Source organism: Nicotiana tabacum, chromosome 23 (genome assembly GCF_000715075.1).
Source record: "Nicotiana tabacum cultivar K326 chromosome 23, ASM71507v2, whole genome shotgun sequence".
Lineage (NCBI taxonomy): Eukaryota > Viridiplantae > Streptophyta > Magnoliopsida > Solanales > Solanaceae > Nicotiana > Nicotiana tabacum.
Genome location: NC_134102.1, coordinates 3566137 through 3584032, shown reverse-complemented (window position 1 = coordinate 3584032; position 17896 = coordinate 3566137).

Here is a 17896-nt window from a genome sequence, read left to right as displayed (position 1 = left end):
AAGTTATTGTAAGCAAGAATGAAATATATGTTGGAAATGGCTACCTCACATAGGGCCTCTTCAAACTAAATGTAATGGTTGTTGACAATATGAATAAAATCGCAGCTTCTTCTTATTTATTGGAGTCAAATGATTTATGGCATATTCGTTTAGGACATGTCAATTACAAAACCTTACGGAAGTTAATTAATTTAGAATTGTTGCCTAAATTAGAGTGTAATAAATCAAAATGTCAAATATGTGTTGAGTATAAGTTTGTAAAACATCCTTATAAGTCTATTGAAAGGAATTCAAATCCTTTAGACTTAATTCATACTGACATTTGTGATATGAAGTCGACACCATCTCGAGGTGGGAAAAAGTATTTTATTACTTTTATTGACGACTGCACTCGATATTGTTATGTTTATTTGCTTAATAGTAAGGATGAAGCAATTGAAGCATTTAAGCAATACAAGAATGAAGTGGAGAATCAATTGAATAAAAAGATCAAAATGATTAGAAGTGATAAGGGTGGAGAATATGAATTTTCATTTGCAGAAATATGTTCGGAATATGGAATTATCTATCAAACTACTGCACCTTACACACCTCAATCCAATGGAATTACGGAAAGGAAAAATCGGACATTAAAAGAAATGATGAATTCTTTATTAATAAGTTCCGGATTACCGCAGAGTTTGTGGGGCGAAGCTATCCTTACAGCTAACCGAATACTCAACAGAGTACCCCACAACAAAACACAATCTATTCCATATAAAAAATGGAAAGGAAGAAAACCCAACTTGAAATATTTCAAAGTGTGGGGGTGTCTAGCAAAGGTACAAGTTCCTTTACCTAAAAGGGTTAAAATCGGACCAAAAACTGTTGATTGCGTTTTCATTGGATATGCTACAAACAGTAAAGCATGTCGGTTTTTGGTTCATAAATCTGATAATCCCGAAATTCACATTAATACGGTAATGGAATCAGATAATGTTGAATTCTTTGAAAGCATATATCCGTATAAAACTGAATGTGAGTCGTTAAGTGAAAGACCTAAACGACCTCGGGAAGAACCAAAGGAAAATACTCCAAGTATAGAAGATCCAAGGCGTAGCAAACGTCAAAGAACATCTACTTCCTTTGGACCAGATTTTGTGACATTCTTGCTTGAAAATGAGCCTCAAACTTTTAAAGCAGCTATGTCATCTTCTGATTCAGCGTTTTAGAAAGAGGCAGTCAATAGTGAGATTCAATCAATTTTGGATAACCATACATGGGAATTGGTAGATCTTCCTCCAAGAAATAAGTCTTTAGGTTCGAAATGGATCTTTAAACGGAAAGTGAAAGCTGATGGCACTATTGACAAATATAAGGCAAGACTTGTTGTCAAAGGTTATAGACAAAAGGAATGCCTTGATTACTTTGACACTTACTCGTCAGTAACGAGGATAACATCTATTAGGGTGTTAGTGGCAATAGCGGCCGTGTATGGTCTTGAAATCCATCAAATGGATATTAAAACAACTTTCTTAAATGGAGAATTAGAGGAAGAGATTTACATGGAACAACCTGAGGGTTTTGTGGTAACTGGTAAAGAAAAGAAAGTGTGCAAACTTGTTAAGTCACTTTATGGACTTAAACAAGCACTCAAACAATGGCATGCCAAATTTGACCAAACAATGTTGGCAAGTGGGTTTAAAATCAACGAGTGCGACAAATGTGTTTACATTAAAAACACTCCAGGTTATGAAGTCATTGTTTGTTTATATGTTGATGACATGTTGATAATAAGCAAAAACATGGCAGATATAAATTCTACTAAGCGCATGTTGGCTAGCAAATTCGATATGAAAGACTTAAGAGTTGCTGATGTGATCTTAGGAATCAGAATTCACAAGACTCTACAAGGTCTAGCATTATCACAATCTCACTACATTGAAAAGGTACTTGACAAGTTCAAGTATTTGGATTTTAAAATTGCCAAGACTCCAATTGACGTGAGTTATGCACTTCAAAAGAATGAAGGTAAAAGTGACTCACAATTGGATTATGCAAGAGTATTGAGAAGTTTGATGTATATCATGAATTGTACACGACCAGATATAGCATGTGCTATTAGTAAACTGAGTCGGTTTACAAGTAATCCTAATCACATACATTGGATGGCAATGAAACGAGTTTTGGGGTATCTCAAACATACCCAAAATTACGCTTTGCATTATAACAAATATCCCTCCGTGATCGAGGGATATAGTGATGCAAATTGGATCACTGGATCATCTGAAGTTAAATCCACGAGTGGATATGTATTCACAATTGGGGATGGAGCAGTGTCTTGGAAATCATCCAAACAAACGTGCATCGCCCGTTCTACAATGGAATCTGAATTCATAGCTTTAGATAAGGCCGGTGAAGAAGCTGAATGGCTCCGGAATTTCTTGGAAGATATTCTATTTTGTCCCAAACCTTTGGCACCTATTTGTATACATTGTGATAGTCAAGCGGCAATAGGCAGGGCAGGGAGCGTTATGTATAACGGAAAATCTCGTCATATACGACGGAGACACAATACCGTTAGACAACTACTCTCTAGTGGCGTTATCACAATTGAATACATAAAGTCAAGAGATAACGTGTCGGATCCACTTACAAAAGGCCTATCTAGAGAGGCAGTTGAAAGATCATCAAAGGGAATGGGGTTAAGGTCTAGGACAAGTCATCATGACGGTAACTCTACCTAGTAGACTGGAGATCCCACGAGCTAGGTTCAAAGAGATCAAACAAAGTTATGAATGACGGTTCAACATTGTCAAATAACTCAACCCATTCTCGTGATGAAGACAATGTTCAGAAATTGAGGTAAAGCATTAAGGCTTTTTGATGAGTCAACAAAGCTTAAAGGTTTTTTAATGATTTGCTAAGTCTGGCAGGATATGACCAGATAGTGTGTCTATAGGATTACACATTTAGAAATTACCTATGTGAGTGCGAAGTGTAAGCTGCTTCAAGGGGAATGAAAGTAAAGGCCCATTCTCTAAGCACTCATGAAACCAGGCGGTGTTCATGGCTGAAACGAACACAACCGTGAGAACCATAGATGGTTAAGGATTGATTTGTTTGACTTATGTTGTCTAGGTATACAACAAAGCTCGACGGTTCAAAGATTCAAATCTACCGATTAACCGAGTATATCCGATATAAGTTCACTACGAAAAGTTCAAAGGGAAACCTACTTATCCAAATGCAATTAATTATTGCATGTAAAACACACACGCATCCGTGCATTCCTTTATTTTATTGTCATTCCCCATTCATGTGGGGGATTATTGGGATTTTAAGCTTGTGTAGCTTAAAGAGGGTAAATGAGAAATGGAGAAAAAATGAAATATTTGAGTTTCCCTTGGGAAAGGGACATTGTCCCATATCGGAAGAAGAAAAGGCTTTTGATAGGTATATATATAATTGCTCTTCTTCTAGCTCTTAAAGAGTTAAGAAAAAGGCAAGCCTCGCGCCGTCGTCGTCGTCGCTCGCTCGGCTACGGCTACGGCTACGGCTACGGCTTCGGCTTCGGCTTCGGCTTCGGATTTGGATTTGGTCAAAGATTGATTGATTAATCTTTTGGGGCAAAATTCCTTTCAATTATTTAATTAATTAATTAAATAATTAACGAAAAATTCAATCCGGAATAACCCATGACCCGCGACCCGGTTCGGACAGACCCGTTTTCTTTTTCGGATTATTTTAAATATATTTTTCCTGCAATATTTCAAACACCCCTTTCCAACAGCCATGGCTATTTCTGAAAGGTTGCAAACCTTTTCAGAAACAATGCCAGCAACTCTATAAATAGAGTTTGAATCCCAGAATCTTTCCTTACGAAATTTTATGAGCTTCTTCTTCTTCTTCTTCTGCACAATATTTTTCAGTGTGTTTTACGACCATTGAGTAGTTCGTAGATCATCAGAGTTTTGGTACCTATACACTGGTGAGTTAAATCGTTCTATCCTGGGAGGATATATTCCAGCACCTTGGGTACTTGAGGGGAATAATTTTCTTAAGGACACACTGTGTATTCAGTGGGCTCGATTTATTCCTATACTGTTTTCTTGTTTTCCAGAATCTATTTCGTTAAACAAGTATTACTAACTTTCTGTTTTGTTTTTCCAGAAAGTTTAATTGTTTATTATAGCAATACAGAATAATAACATTCACACCATTCATTTCGCTATATTTGGACCTATCTAATTTTAATATTCAATAGTTTAGGTTCTTTAAAACTAAAATTTCTCTAATCTTCTTATGACTGATTAGAATTTAAATGAAATAAAATTATCCTACAAAATTTATTGTCCTTTGTTTATTGGTCTCTTATGTTATATTATAATGTCCTTCTTGAAAGACACATATAACTAAAATATCATCTATATTGAATCGTAAAATTAATCTAGAAAGAGAATCATTGTGCCAAAGAAAGAAGTAACTAATAAATAAAATATATTCTTTTAGAGCTTGTTATGTAATACCACAAGTACACCATAAAATGCATCTCTTCACTAGAACTTCAATGCCCAAGAAAGAGATAATAGTAAAAGAAAAAAATATTATTCCCTATGAGTTATTATTTGATTATTCCCAACGAGATTTAATATTTTTATGACTAAGAAATAAATGTGAAAAAAAATATTCTCATAGAGACCTCCTCCGACTATTTTTAGTTTAAGCGATTGGATGAACGGTTATTTGGGTTAATTCTTCTTTTTTCATAAGCACAACAACAAACACTTCCACCTGAACCAAAATTAGGATTAGGCACACATAAAGGTAAAAATAGCACGGGTTATCTAGTTTTTGGACTGGTAATTAAAAAATAGCCAGCGTTTGCAAAGTCATTGAAAAATAGTCACTATTTTGCTGCAACACAGAAAGTTCCTGCATAATATACTAGAGATTGGTGCACATGTGTATGTGTAACGACCCGACTGACGTTTTAAGAATTAATGCCTCGTTCAGTGACTTAATGTCCCGAGAAACTCGTAATATGTATTATGACTTGTGTGCGTCGTCGAGTTTGATTTTCGGAAGATTCAGAATTAAATTGAAAGAACAATTCTTATTTTAGAAGCTAAAATGAAAAGAGTTGACCGGAGAATTGACTTTTGAGCAAACGGCTCCGGAATGGAATTTTGATGATGTCAATAGTTTCGTATTGTGATTTTGGACTTAGGCATACGTCCGGATTTGGATTTGGAAGTCCGTAGAACGATTCGATGCATTTTGGCGAAAGTTGGAAAATAGAAGATTTTTGAAAAGTTCGACCGAAGGTTGAATTTTTTATTACGAGGTCGAATTTCGATTCCGGAAATTGAAACAGTTCCATTACGTCATTTATGACTTGTGTGCAAAATTTGAAGTCATTCCGGATTGATTTGATACGTTTCGGCGCAAATTATAAAATTTGAAAAATTCATAAACTCATAATTCGATTCGAGGTGTGATTCGTAATTTTGATGTTGTTTGATGTGATTTGAGGTCTCGAGCAGGTCCGTGTTATGTTACGGGACTTATTGATATATTTGGACAAGGTCCCGAGTGGCTCGAATGAGTTTCGGATGGGATTCAGATTGTTTGGCATCTTGTTGAAGGTGCTAGAATTTCTGTTGGCAAACGCTATTTTTGGCAGCAACTAGTGCAATCGCGTTGGGACTTTGAAAACTTATATCTCGAAATCTATAAAGAATCTAAAAATTTTCAAAAAATGAAAGTTGTAGCCCTTTGATTATAGTTTCCAGAAAGATAAATCATTCATCATTTAACATTTATATAGAAAGTTATGATCGATTGACTGAAAGCTGGCACTGCAAATTTTGGCTACAGCAGTGTACTTCGCCAGATTTCTGATGCGCAGAGCTGACTTTGGAAGCTTATATCTCGAAATATATACGTAATAGGGAAATTATCAAAACATGAAAGTTGTAGCCCTTGGTCTCTAGTTTTCAGAAAGTTAAACCATTCATCATTTGGACATTCGTACAGAAAGTTATGATTGATTTACCGAAGACTGGTAATGCTATTTTTTCTGGAACTGAGGCAAAAATAGCATGTATCAAATGCGATTTATAAGTCTCAAATGACAAATGCAACTTGCCTAGACAGATTCTAAAAATGGGGATTTCTGCCATTTTAACATATTTGGAGCTATGGAGCTTTGATTGAAGCGATTTTTAAGATGATTTTTCACCATATGGATTGTGGTAAGTGTTCTATATCCTAAAATGATTATACTTCATGATTCAATGGTTATATTCATCATTTATTTCGGATTTAAATGGAAGAAATTGGGATTTTTGCAAAAATTTTCAAAAACGAAAAATTATCACATTACAATTAATACCAATCCTAGGAAAACTTTTCCCACACAAGATTAGACAAGTCGCTTACCTCGACTTGCTCCAATTTAACCAAGTAGTATGTTTTTTCCTCGATTTTTCGACTCCGGTCGACTCGTATCTAGTCATAATTAATTCGATACAGTCAACAAAAATTATAGAATTAATTCTGTAAGAAAATACTATATTTTTCAATAAAAATCCGAAATTAACTCAAAAATGGCTCGTGGGGCCCCCATCTCGGAATTCGGCGAAAGTTACGATATATGAACGCCCATTCAACTATGAGTCCAGCCATACCATTTTCACAAAAATCCGACATCAACTTGACCTCCAAATCTCAAATTCTCATTTTGAAATCCCTAGGCCCAAATCCTCTAATTTTACCTCAAAAATATGTAATCTATTCGAAATATTCAATGATAATCCAATATAATTGACTAACAGTGATCACATGTGACTTACCTCAAGTTTCACTTGAATTCTCTCTCAAAATCGCCCCAAAAACCGTGCTTGAAGGTCCAAAAATGGCAAAACTCGGAACCCCCTCTGTTTCTAACATTCTGTCCACGATTTTCGCATCCGCGGTGATTTCTTCGCACCTGTGGTCTTCGCATCCGCGGTGATTTCTTCGCACCTGCGGTCTTCGCATCTGCGGTGATTTCGTCGCACTTACGGTTTTCGCACCTGCGATGACTATTTTCGTACCCGCGGACTTCACACCCGCGATGACTGTTTTTGCACCCGCGGTGATTTTTTTCGCACCCGCGGTGCCTGGAAAACCCATGCATTTTTTATTCTGCGAATCATTCCTTGCATTCGAGAGCTCGCACCTGCATCCCTTTTTCGCGCAGGTGCGATCACACCAGCAACCCAACTGCTTCAGCTCCTCCTCCAAATCCAAATTCGATCTGTTAAGTATCTGAAACTCACCCGAGGCCCTCGGGACACTGTCCGAATATACCAACAAGTTCCATAACATAATATGGACCTACTCGAGGCCTCAAATCATATCAAACAACATCAAAACGACGAATCGCACCTCAAATAAAAATCTATGAACTTTGAACTTTCAAATTCTATATCTTGTGCCGAAATACATCAAATCAATCCGGAATAACTTCAAATTTTGCACATAAGTCATAAATGATATAACGAAGCTATTACAATTTACAGAATCAGATTCCGACCTCGATAACAAAAAGTCAACCTCCGGTTAAACTTCCCAAAAATTCAACTTTCGGCATTTCAAGTCTAATTCCACTACGGACTTCCACATAAAATTCCGATCACGCTTCTAAGTCCAAAATCACCATACGGAGCTGTTGGAATCATCAAAATTCTATTCTGGGATCGTGACACTAGCAGGAAAAGCATAGAATCGGGCCTGACTGCCACTTGATTGGCCTCCCAAGCTGGCTGGGTGGGTGGTGAAGCAACTGGTGCAGGAGTCATAACATGTCTTCTCTGTTGAACTGGACCTCGCAAAAAGCGGGGACAATATTTCCTCACATGACCCAGATTTCCACACTCATAGAAATCCCTCTCAAAAATAGTGGCGAGTTCTGAGGCACACCTCGAGAACCAGAATAACTACTAGAAGAACCTGGTACCGATCAACCCTGAACTGATGGTGCACGAGATGATCTCTGAGCTAGAAGTGTGCCTAAAGAAGACTGACTCTGTCGAGCACTGTATGAACCATGGCTAGTTGATGCGCCATGATGAGCTGAACGAGCCATATGAGCGGGCCTATAAGGCTGACCCTTGCTGTGATAGGGCTGTCACCTAGAAGGAACACCGTTGGAATTACCCGGACCACGAGACCTCTTGGCCTCCCTCTCCTCATGCTCCTGAGTACGGACCATCTCTAGCCGTCGAGCACTTTCAACCACCTTGTCGAATCTAGCACCTGCTACATTCCCCAAAGTCATAATAAAACGGATATGCTGGTTGAGGCCATTAATAAAACTCCTGATCTTTTCTCTCTCAGTTGGAACCAACCAAACTGCATGATGGGCCAATTCTGAAAACCGCATCTCATATTGAGTCACGGACAAGTCCTCCTGACGTAAGTACTCGAACTGCCTGTGCAGTTCCTCTCTGCGGGTCTGTGGCACAAAATTCTCTAGAAATAATACGGAGAACTCATGCCATGAAAGTGGTGTTGCACCAACCGGTCTGCTCCTCTCATAAGTCTCCCACCATCGGAAGGCAGCCCTAAAAAATTGAAAAGTAGTGAACGAGACCCCACTGGTCTCCAGAATACACGTTGTTCGAAGCATTCGCTGGAATTTATCCAGAAAACCCTCAGCATCCTCTGACTCAGCACCGCTAAATGATGGAGGTCGAAGCCTCCCAAATCTCTCAAGTCTCCTCTGCTCATCACCATCTATAACGGGGACTACCGGGGCCTGAGCAGCTACAACCGGCTGGACTGGTGGTGCCCTCTGTATCTGAAGTCCCTGCACTACCTGCTCTGGAGTACGGGCAATAGGGGTATGAGTACCTCCCCCGACCTGAGAAGTGGCCGGTGCAGCCTGAGCCGAAACCACATGAACAAGGCCAGTGCAAACTGTCAATATCTATGCTAGAGCCTCCTGAAGGCCTCGAATCAATATAGGCACAACTGGTGCCTGAGCTGGTCCTGTCGGCTAAGCTATATCTAGAATCTGCTCCTGAGCTGGAGCAACTGGTGGTGCTATAAGTGCTGATCCAACTGTTGTACGATCTACGCCTCGACCCCGGCCTCTCGTGGCCCTAACTGGTGGCACTGGTGGATGACCATCCGATCCACTAGTACGTGTCTTTACCATCTATGAAAGAATAGAATAACATAAATTTAGTTTTAGGAATCAACAAATTCGCACGACAGAGTATAAGAAAGTGTAATTTTCCTAAGGGTTCGACAACCTCTCGAATATAAGTACAAACGTCTCCGTATCAATCCGCAAGACTCTACTAAAGCTGCTCATGACTCGTGAGACCTATGTAACCTAGGCTTTGATACCAACTTGTCACGATCCAAAAATACCACATGTCGTGATGGCGCCTATCTCAATACTAGGCAAGCCGACAATCTCGATAAAGCATAATGTCTTTTAAGTTTGAAAAACATAATATTTGAATTCAATAGAAAACCTCACAATTACAAATACAAAATACTCCCAAAACTCGGTGTCACTGAGTGCATGAGCATCTAAATGATAATAAAGTCTAACTGATAAAAATACTATCTGAAATATAGAACAGTACAATAACTGAAAGGAAGGGATATTACAACCTCGTTTCCCTATTTACTGCTAAATTTGTGCTTTATAGTTTTTATATAACTTGCCGGGGTAATTGGTTTGGGTCCGGTGAGGTTTTGAAATGAATTGGAATACTTAGTTCCAAGGTTTAGAACTTAAGTTGAAAATGCTGGCCGGATGTGGATTTATGTGTAATGACCCCGGAGAATTTTTGCTAAGGAAATTAAGGTTATGTGGTACCGAGGTAGATCAATTAGTACAAAGGATGTAGAGCAAAGGAAATTTTGACAAAAAGATGCATTTCTGCGATCCATTTTGCGGCCGCAGAATAACTCTATGGGCCGCATAATGGCCGCAGAATGGGCAGAAGCTTGGGCAGGTGAGGGTGCAAATCTGCGGTCGACTATGCGACCGCAGAACTATTTTGCTGTGCATTATGCGACCGCAGAACAGGTCTGCAGGCCGCATAGTGACGGCATACCGGGGCAGAAGACGCCCAGTTCCGGAGGGTCTTTTTGCGACCCATTATACGGGCCACATATTAATTCTGCGGTCGCATATGCGACCATAGAGTGTGTTTCGGGGCTTCATTTTTCTGGTTTTATAAACCCGACCCCATTCTTATAAAACACTATTGGGGGTCATTTTGAAAGGTTTCATATGATATTATAGAGAGGTGAGAGAATCTTAGATAGAGAAAGTAAAGACCAAGCCATCTGTCCATAAATTCTTGTTTAAGGTTTGAAGATTTCACAAGGATCTTGTTAGGGCTTCAAAGAGGTAAGAATTTCTTCCCCCAATTCTTCAATTTCGATTTTTGGGGTAAAAGATGGGAGATTAAGAATATGATTCTTGGGTGTAAGAGTATCATTTATACATACCCATACCAATAAGGTTTGTGAAAAGATTATTGAGTTCAAATGGGTAAAGATTGGGTTGAAAATTGTAGAAAGCTTCAAAGACTTTAATTGGAGATTCGAGGGTTGAGTTGATGTCGGAATTTGGTGAACTTTGTATGGTTGGACTCGTGGTTAAATGGGCGTTCATATTTTGTAACTTTTGTTAGGTTCCGAGATGTGAACCCCACGAGCGATTTTTGGAGTGAAATTTCGGATTTTGTGAGAAATATTAGTATTTTGATATGGAATTAATTCCTATAAATTGTGTGGACTGAATCAAATTTATTGTGGCTAGATTCAAGCTGTTCAGGAGTGGATACGTGCAGAATGGAATTTCTGGAGCATTGTTTAGCTTGCTCGACATTGGATTCGTCTTGTTCGAAGTAAATAACTCTTCTAAACTTGGAGTCGAGGGTATGAACCCTGAATATACGTGTTATGTGTTTGGTTTTGAGGTGACGCACATGCTAGGTGACAGGCGTATGGGCGTGCACCGTGTGAATTATGATTTCGTTATTTCTGTGGTATTGTGTAGTTACCTGAACTTGTCTGTAATCATGAAATCTCTACGTACTAGAGTTATCGAGCTATGCTTCATGTTAGAAGCCACGTTTAGGCTATATGCTCATCCTATTGGGACCCACCGAGGTCATTTCTGCTTTTGAGTTATCTGTTCATTGCATTACATACTCAATCATACGCATTCATATGTATATCATATCTCAATCTGTGTTGCTATTTATTGATTCATCATATCATCATTTTGGGCTAGTTTCATGATATTGTGAGCCCGAGAGACTGGAGTGATTGATGACTGAGCGAGGCCGAGGGCCTGATTGTAAGGATAATTATGGGATCGGGTTGCTCGCCGCAACAAGCCATATTGTCTTTATATACTTTATTATTATGGGATCGGGCTGCATTATAGCACACGAGTTGTCCGTGCAGCACGTGAGTTGTCCGTGCGGATCGAGATATTGATATTATAGCATGTGAGTTGTCTGTGCAGCACGTGAGTTGTCCGTGCGATTTATAGCGTGTGGGCTGAAGGAGCCCCTCCGGAGCCTACGCATACACCCAGTGAGCGTGGTTGATATTATTGAGGGATGGATCTTCCCTGGACATGGATCTTGTCCGAAGTATTATATACATGGAGATGGATCTTCTCTACGGGGTGGATTGGCCATACTCGGTACTGAGTGACTGATGATCAGTTGATGAGTATATTCCGGGATGGATCTTCCCTGGGCCGGATTGACCATATACAGTATTGAGTGATTGAGCATGATGAGTGGAATGTGTGAGAAAGTGAGATTGAGTACTCTGAGAGTGTGAGTACATGAGTTCATCTCTGAGATACATTGTATTGACATACACACATGACATACAAGCATAGAGATGTATTTTTCTCATGTTGTACGGTATCACGTCATTCATGACTTCTCACACATATTGGCATACGGGCATAGTGATGCATTTTTCACTAGATATCTGGAAAGAAAATAAAATATCTTATTTATTGTGGAAAGGATTTTTGGGAAAATTTACAGTTTTCAAACTTACCCATATTTTTGGCAACAACGGTAAATGATTTGAGTTTTTTACCGATATACTTGAAAGGCAGAACTATTTTTCAGAAATCATGATTTTGTTGAGCATTTTATTTCTGAGTTATTTTTGGTATTACTTGTTTTATATTGTTATGAACTATTGTTGGTTATGGAAGTTGGACTCTGACCTTGATACAAGCTCATCACTACTTTCAACCTAAGGTTAGGTTTGTTACTTATTGAGTACATGGGGTCGGTTGTACTCATACTATACTTTTTCACCTTGCGTGCAGATGTTGGTTGTTGATATTGCTATGTTCGTTGGGAGCTGGATCTGAAGATGTACCTGTGTTTCGGTTGTTGCTGCCTCTTGTTCATGGTAGCCTTAGATTCATAAAACTATGTTTATGTATTTTTCGAACAGATGATGTATTTACTTCATACCAACTTTGTATACTCCATTCTTAGAAGCTCATGATTTGTACTACCAATTCTTGGGGACTGTATAAAATTAAGATTATTCTTTATTTAAATTGCTTCAATAATTATTATTGGAATTGGATATTTGATAATTGGCTTACCTAGCGGGTTGGGTTAAGTGTCATCACGACTAGTCGGATTTTGGGTCGTGACAATATAATAATAATATATATAAAGTCAATATGGCCTGCTACAGGCGGGCAGCCCCAATCCCATAAATATCCTCACAATGGATGAACATGGCTGAGTATGAAATATACATTTTTAAAAATAATTAAATTCAACAGCAACACGACCCTATGGGTCCCAAAATATCGGCATGTAGCCTAATCATGATTTTTAATACAAGTTTCAGCTCAATTTCCTAACACGTGGGGGAATATGCGAATAATAACATGATACTTTGATTTTTCAACTTCACAGAATTTATTCAAGTTACAATTTCTATGGTGCACGTCCACACGCTTGTCACTTATCGTGTGCGTCACCTCCAAACAATTTATATAACACTAAATTCAGGGATTCATACCCTCAAAACCAAGTTTATAAGTGTTACTTACCTCAAACCGTGTAATTTCTTACTCCGATATGCCCTTGCCTCGCGAATAGGCCTACGAACGCCTCAAATCTAGTCACAAATAATTCGATTCAGTCAATACAAATTATTGAAATTAATTCCATATGAAAATACTAATTTTTCAACAAAATCCAAAATTTAACTCAAAATTTGCCCGAGGGACCCACGTCTCGGAGTCCGACAAAATTTACAAAATATGAACGCTCATTCAACCACAAGTCTAACCATATAAATTTTACCAACTTCCGACATCAACTCAACCCTCAAATCTTCAAATTAAACCAAGAGGGTTTTTCTAAATTTTCCAACTCGATTCACCAATTAAATGTTAAAACAACCATAGATTCGAGTAATTTAACCAATATTGAGTTAAGAACACTTACCTCGTTGTTTTTCTTGAATATCTCCCGAAAATTGCCTCTTCCCGAGCTCTAATTTGTCAAAAATGGACAGAACATAAAGTTTCTGTCCAGGCGTTTCTTCTTCGCGAACGCGGCAGCTCCCTCACGTTCGCGAAGCACATTTTTGTGCTGCCCGAATTTCTTCTTCGCGAACTCGAAGGCAGCCTCGCGAACGCGATGCTTTACCAAGCTTGTCCATCGGGAACGTGAGCTACGCTTCGCGAACGCGAAGCTTTAATGTTCCACTGCCACTAAACCTTCTTCGCGAACGCGTCACCCTTCTCACGTTCGCGATGCACAACTTGACAACCCTTCGTGAACGCATATTCTTCTTCGTGAACGCGAAGAGAAAATATTGCCAGCCCCTCAGTTCCTCTTCGCGAACGCGAGACTCCTCTTGCGAATGCGATGAAGGAAACAAGATACATGCATTAGAAAAATTCCAGCAACTCTTTAAGTCCAAATTTCGATCCGTTAACCATCCGAAACTCACTCGAGGGCCCCGGGACCTCAATCAAATACACCATCAAGTCCTAAAACATCATACGAACTTAGTCGAAACCTCAAATCACATCAAACAATGCTAAAGTCACTAATCATACCCCAATTCAAGCTTAATAAAATTAAGAAATTTTAACTTCTACATTCGATGCCGAAACCTATCAAATCAAGTCGGATTGACCTCAAATTTTGCACACAAGTCATAAATGACATAACAGACCTATTCAAATTTCCAGAATCGGATTCCGACTCCGATATCAAAAAGTCAATTCCCCGGTCAAACTTCCAAACTTAAATTTCTATTTTAGCCGTTTCAAGCCTAATTTAACTACGGACTTCCAAATAATTTTCTGGACATGCTCCTAAGTCCGAAATCACCATACGGAGCTATTAGAATCATTAAAACTTTATTCTGGGTTCGTTTATACATAGGTCAACATCCACCCAACCTTTTTAACTTAAGTTTTAAAATTTGGAACTAAGTATTCCCATTCATTTCAAGACTTCACCGGACCCGAACCAATTACCTCAGCAAGTCATATAATAACTGTAAAGCATAAATTGAGCAGTAAATGAGGGAACAGTGTTATAATACAAACAACGCCAGTCTGAGATTTGGTAATCTTTTCTTTCTCAGATTCTGTCTCCATCTCCCCTGCCGCCTCATCTGCAGTCTCACCAATAGCGCGAGCATGCGCTATATATGGTGTGAAAGTTACTTCAACAACGAACATGTTAACTTTCACACCAGAAGGTTTTTCCATGATATTGACACTTAACTGATCTATTGCATCGAGCACAATGTTGTTACGATGATGCGCACTGGTTTCTCCTTGAGAATGTGGAACATCTTTGTCTTCACTTCCACCGACCTATTTTTTTTTTAAAAGAATGGAATTATCAAAAATAACAAAGAAAAGAAAAAGGAAAAGTGCAGAATGCACAACTAAACACACCTTACAACCATCCATGTCAATATCTTCATTGCCACCAAACTCCATATTGCTCACAAAATCATTATTGTCTTGACGACCACTGGTGTCTTCCTCTGGATGTGCACCATATTTGTCTTCGCTTGCACCAAACTATTTTTAAAAAAAAGGATATAATAAGTTAACTAAAAAAATAAAAGGAAATGCACAATGGAAAAGAAACACATACCTTGAAATTTATCAACTCAAAGACTTCCTTGAATTTATCAGAAACATATTCCATAAAGGACTTTAACTGCTTATGGAGTTACAAAAGGAAACAAATAAGAAAAATAATAGACATTGAATATATATTTTTAACAAAACTTTCAATATTTGGTTATATATATATATAACCAATACAAACATGTTTAACATTAGTTTTTAACTTCTGCAACTCACCGTCATAATAGACAGGTTGGACACTCGGTGCCTTTTTTGGTGGGACATGCTCCTTAATCTGTTTCGGGGGTGGCGTGACAAAATCATCACTATCATCACTAGGAAGTTTTCCCCTGTTACGTGATGTCAAATATTTTTGATACTCATTGTTAACTTTAACAAGCAAAGTAAATCTCCTTAGCTCTTCAACTGTAGGAGAAATATTTTTAAACTGCAAATGTAACAAAAAGTGTTTTAGTCCTAGATGTATCAAAGATGTATAAAAACTGTATATTTGATGTATCACAATAAATTATAGTGTATCATATATGTATAACCCATCAATACATAAAAGCATGTACCTTATTCCCTGTGCTATTGAAGAAACCAATAGAGAAGTCCTCACTCGTTGGAATGTCTGTCATTTCTCAATTCAATATGCGTGGTGTATGATCTCCAACGCGAACATCAAACTTTTGATCAACTACTGTGCAACATTCATAGAACCACACCTGTAGTGCAAGAGAAAATCCACCAATCCTATAAAACTCACACTTTCCCCTCAACCCGTCCCTCACCGACTTCATTAAAGCTCGAAACGCAATCTTACCCCAGGGAAAGGACACATACTCACCACTCTCGACAAGATAGAAATTACGTTTACTTATAAATGTCTTCTGAGCCTAAATGGACATTAGAAATGTGTTTATGAAATAAATGATTGCAATCTTAACTATGTCTTCATCAGATTGCCATTTCTTCTTCTCAAAACAATCAATAAGCGACTTCTTTGACACCGCTTCAAACCCAGGAAAATAAGTATCCACCAACCTATTGGGTCTACTGAAGTTACCCTCAATATGTTCATTGCCACAACAGTTTAAACCACTTATAACACCAAATTCCCGAAGACCAAAACGTAAAACACATTCGTCATTCAATTTCACATAAAATTGATCACACTTATCTTGAACCAACTTCCTAAATATTAAAGAACGAATAAGTTGTGCCTGGATAGCAACTCGAGGTAAATCAAGGAAATAGCCAAAACAGCTTTCCCTAAATATCTGAAGCTGGACATCAGTCAACTTTGACTGTAAAACTGATACGATGTCCACATTAGTGTATGATATCCAATGGGTAACAGGAAAAGGCTCACCAACTCGAATATAAAGCTTCCAAGGCTAAAATAAATGACACGAATTAAAAACAAACAAATACAAACTAAATCCAATTTTAAAAGAAGATTCAACAATAGAAAAAATATAACTAAAATTGTATGTACCTTAAAAACTATGTCAAGAATTTTAACTTTTTCTGCCTTCTGAACCTTACTTTTTTTTTTTGGTTTGACACCCAAATTCACTTCGTCCTCCACGACACGTTTTCTCTTACCTTCAACATCATCCACTCTAACCCTTTTGCTATTCTTTTTCTCAGATTGTCCAACAACATCCTTTCGAGATTCTAATACTTTAATACTGTCAGAACAATTTTGTCTTCACATATTTCATTCATCAATCGATTTCTCAAATAAAATCGGGGTTGAATGAGGATATAAACTCATCGGCCTAGTTTCTCTTCTCATGTTGCTCGATTTCTCAATTGAAACCGACTTTGAATAAGGTGATGAACTCATCGAACGAGTTTGTCTTGTCATATTGCTCTGTTTCAGAATTGAAACTAGGTTCAATGAGAAAATTTTAAAAAACAATTAGTACGAACAAACGGTTACAAAATTTTGTGAAGCAATTGATACAAAACTCGACCAAAAATAACAAAATCGTCTATAACAGATACATACGATGAACTCTAACTAAACAATTCAGTCGCAAAAGCCTTAAAAAAGCAACATCGCTTCTCCAAAAACAAACGCAATCCAAAAAATATACAAAACAAGAGATTTTCTACTCCAAATTACCTGAAATTAGAAGGAAATAACCGCAAATATTTCTTGTTTTGTAATCAATTTAAGCATTTTTAGTTCAATTTAGCAAAAAATCGCATAGAGATAGATTGAGAGATAGAGATAGATAGATAGATAGATAGATAGATAGATAGATAGATAGATAGATAAAGAGAAAGAGAGAAAACTCGGCATCTGTATTACAAATATAACGAATACAACATTAATTGAAAAAACTTGGGCCCAAAATGACATTTGGGCCTTTTTAGTAGATATTTTATTTTGGGCTATTTTTGGGTAGAAATGACGTGGGATAGCTACTTTTTAACATGATATTTAGTTTTTATCCAGTATTTTTAATGTTGAGCAAAAATAGGCACTACTCTATTAAAATTAATACCAAAAGATATTTTTTCCCTTTCTTCATGAGTGCTGTGTAAATGTCGCGACCCAAAACCTAACCCGTCGTGATGGTGCCTATCGTGATACTAGGCAAGCCGACATTTCCAAAACACTTTCAACATTTAACAGAAATAAATTAAAACATTTAAAATAACCGGAATGTTTCATAAAAGGGGGTAAAATCCAAAAAAACATAAGTGCGAAAA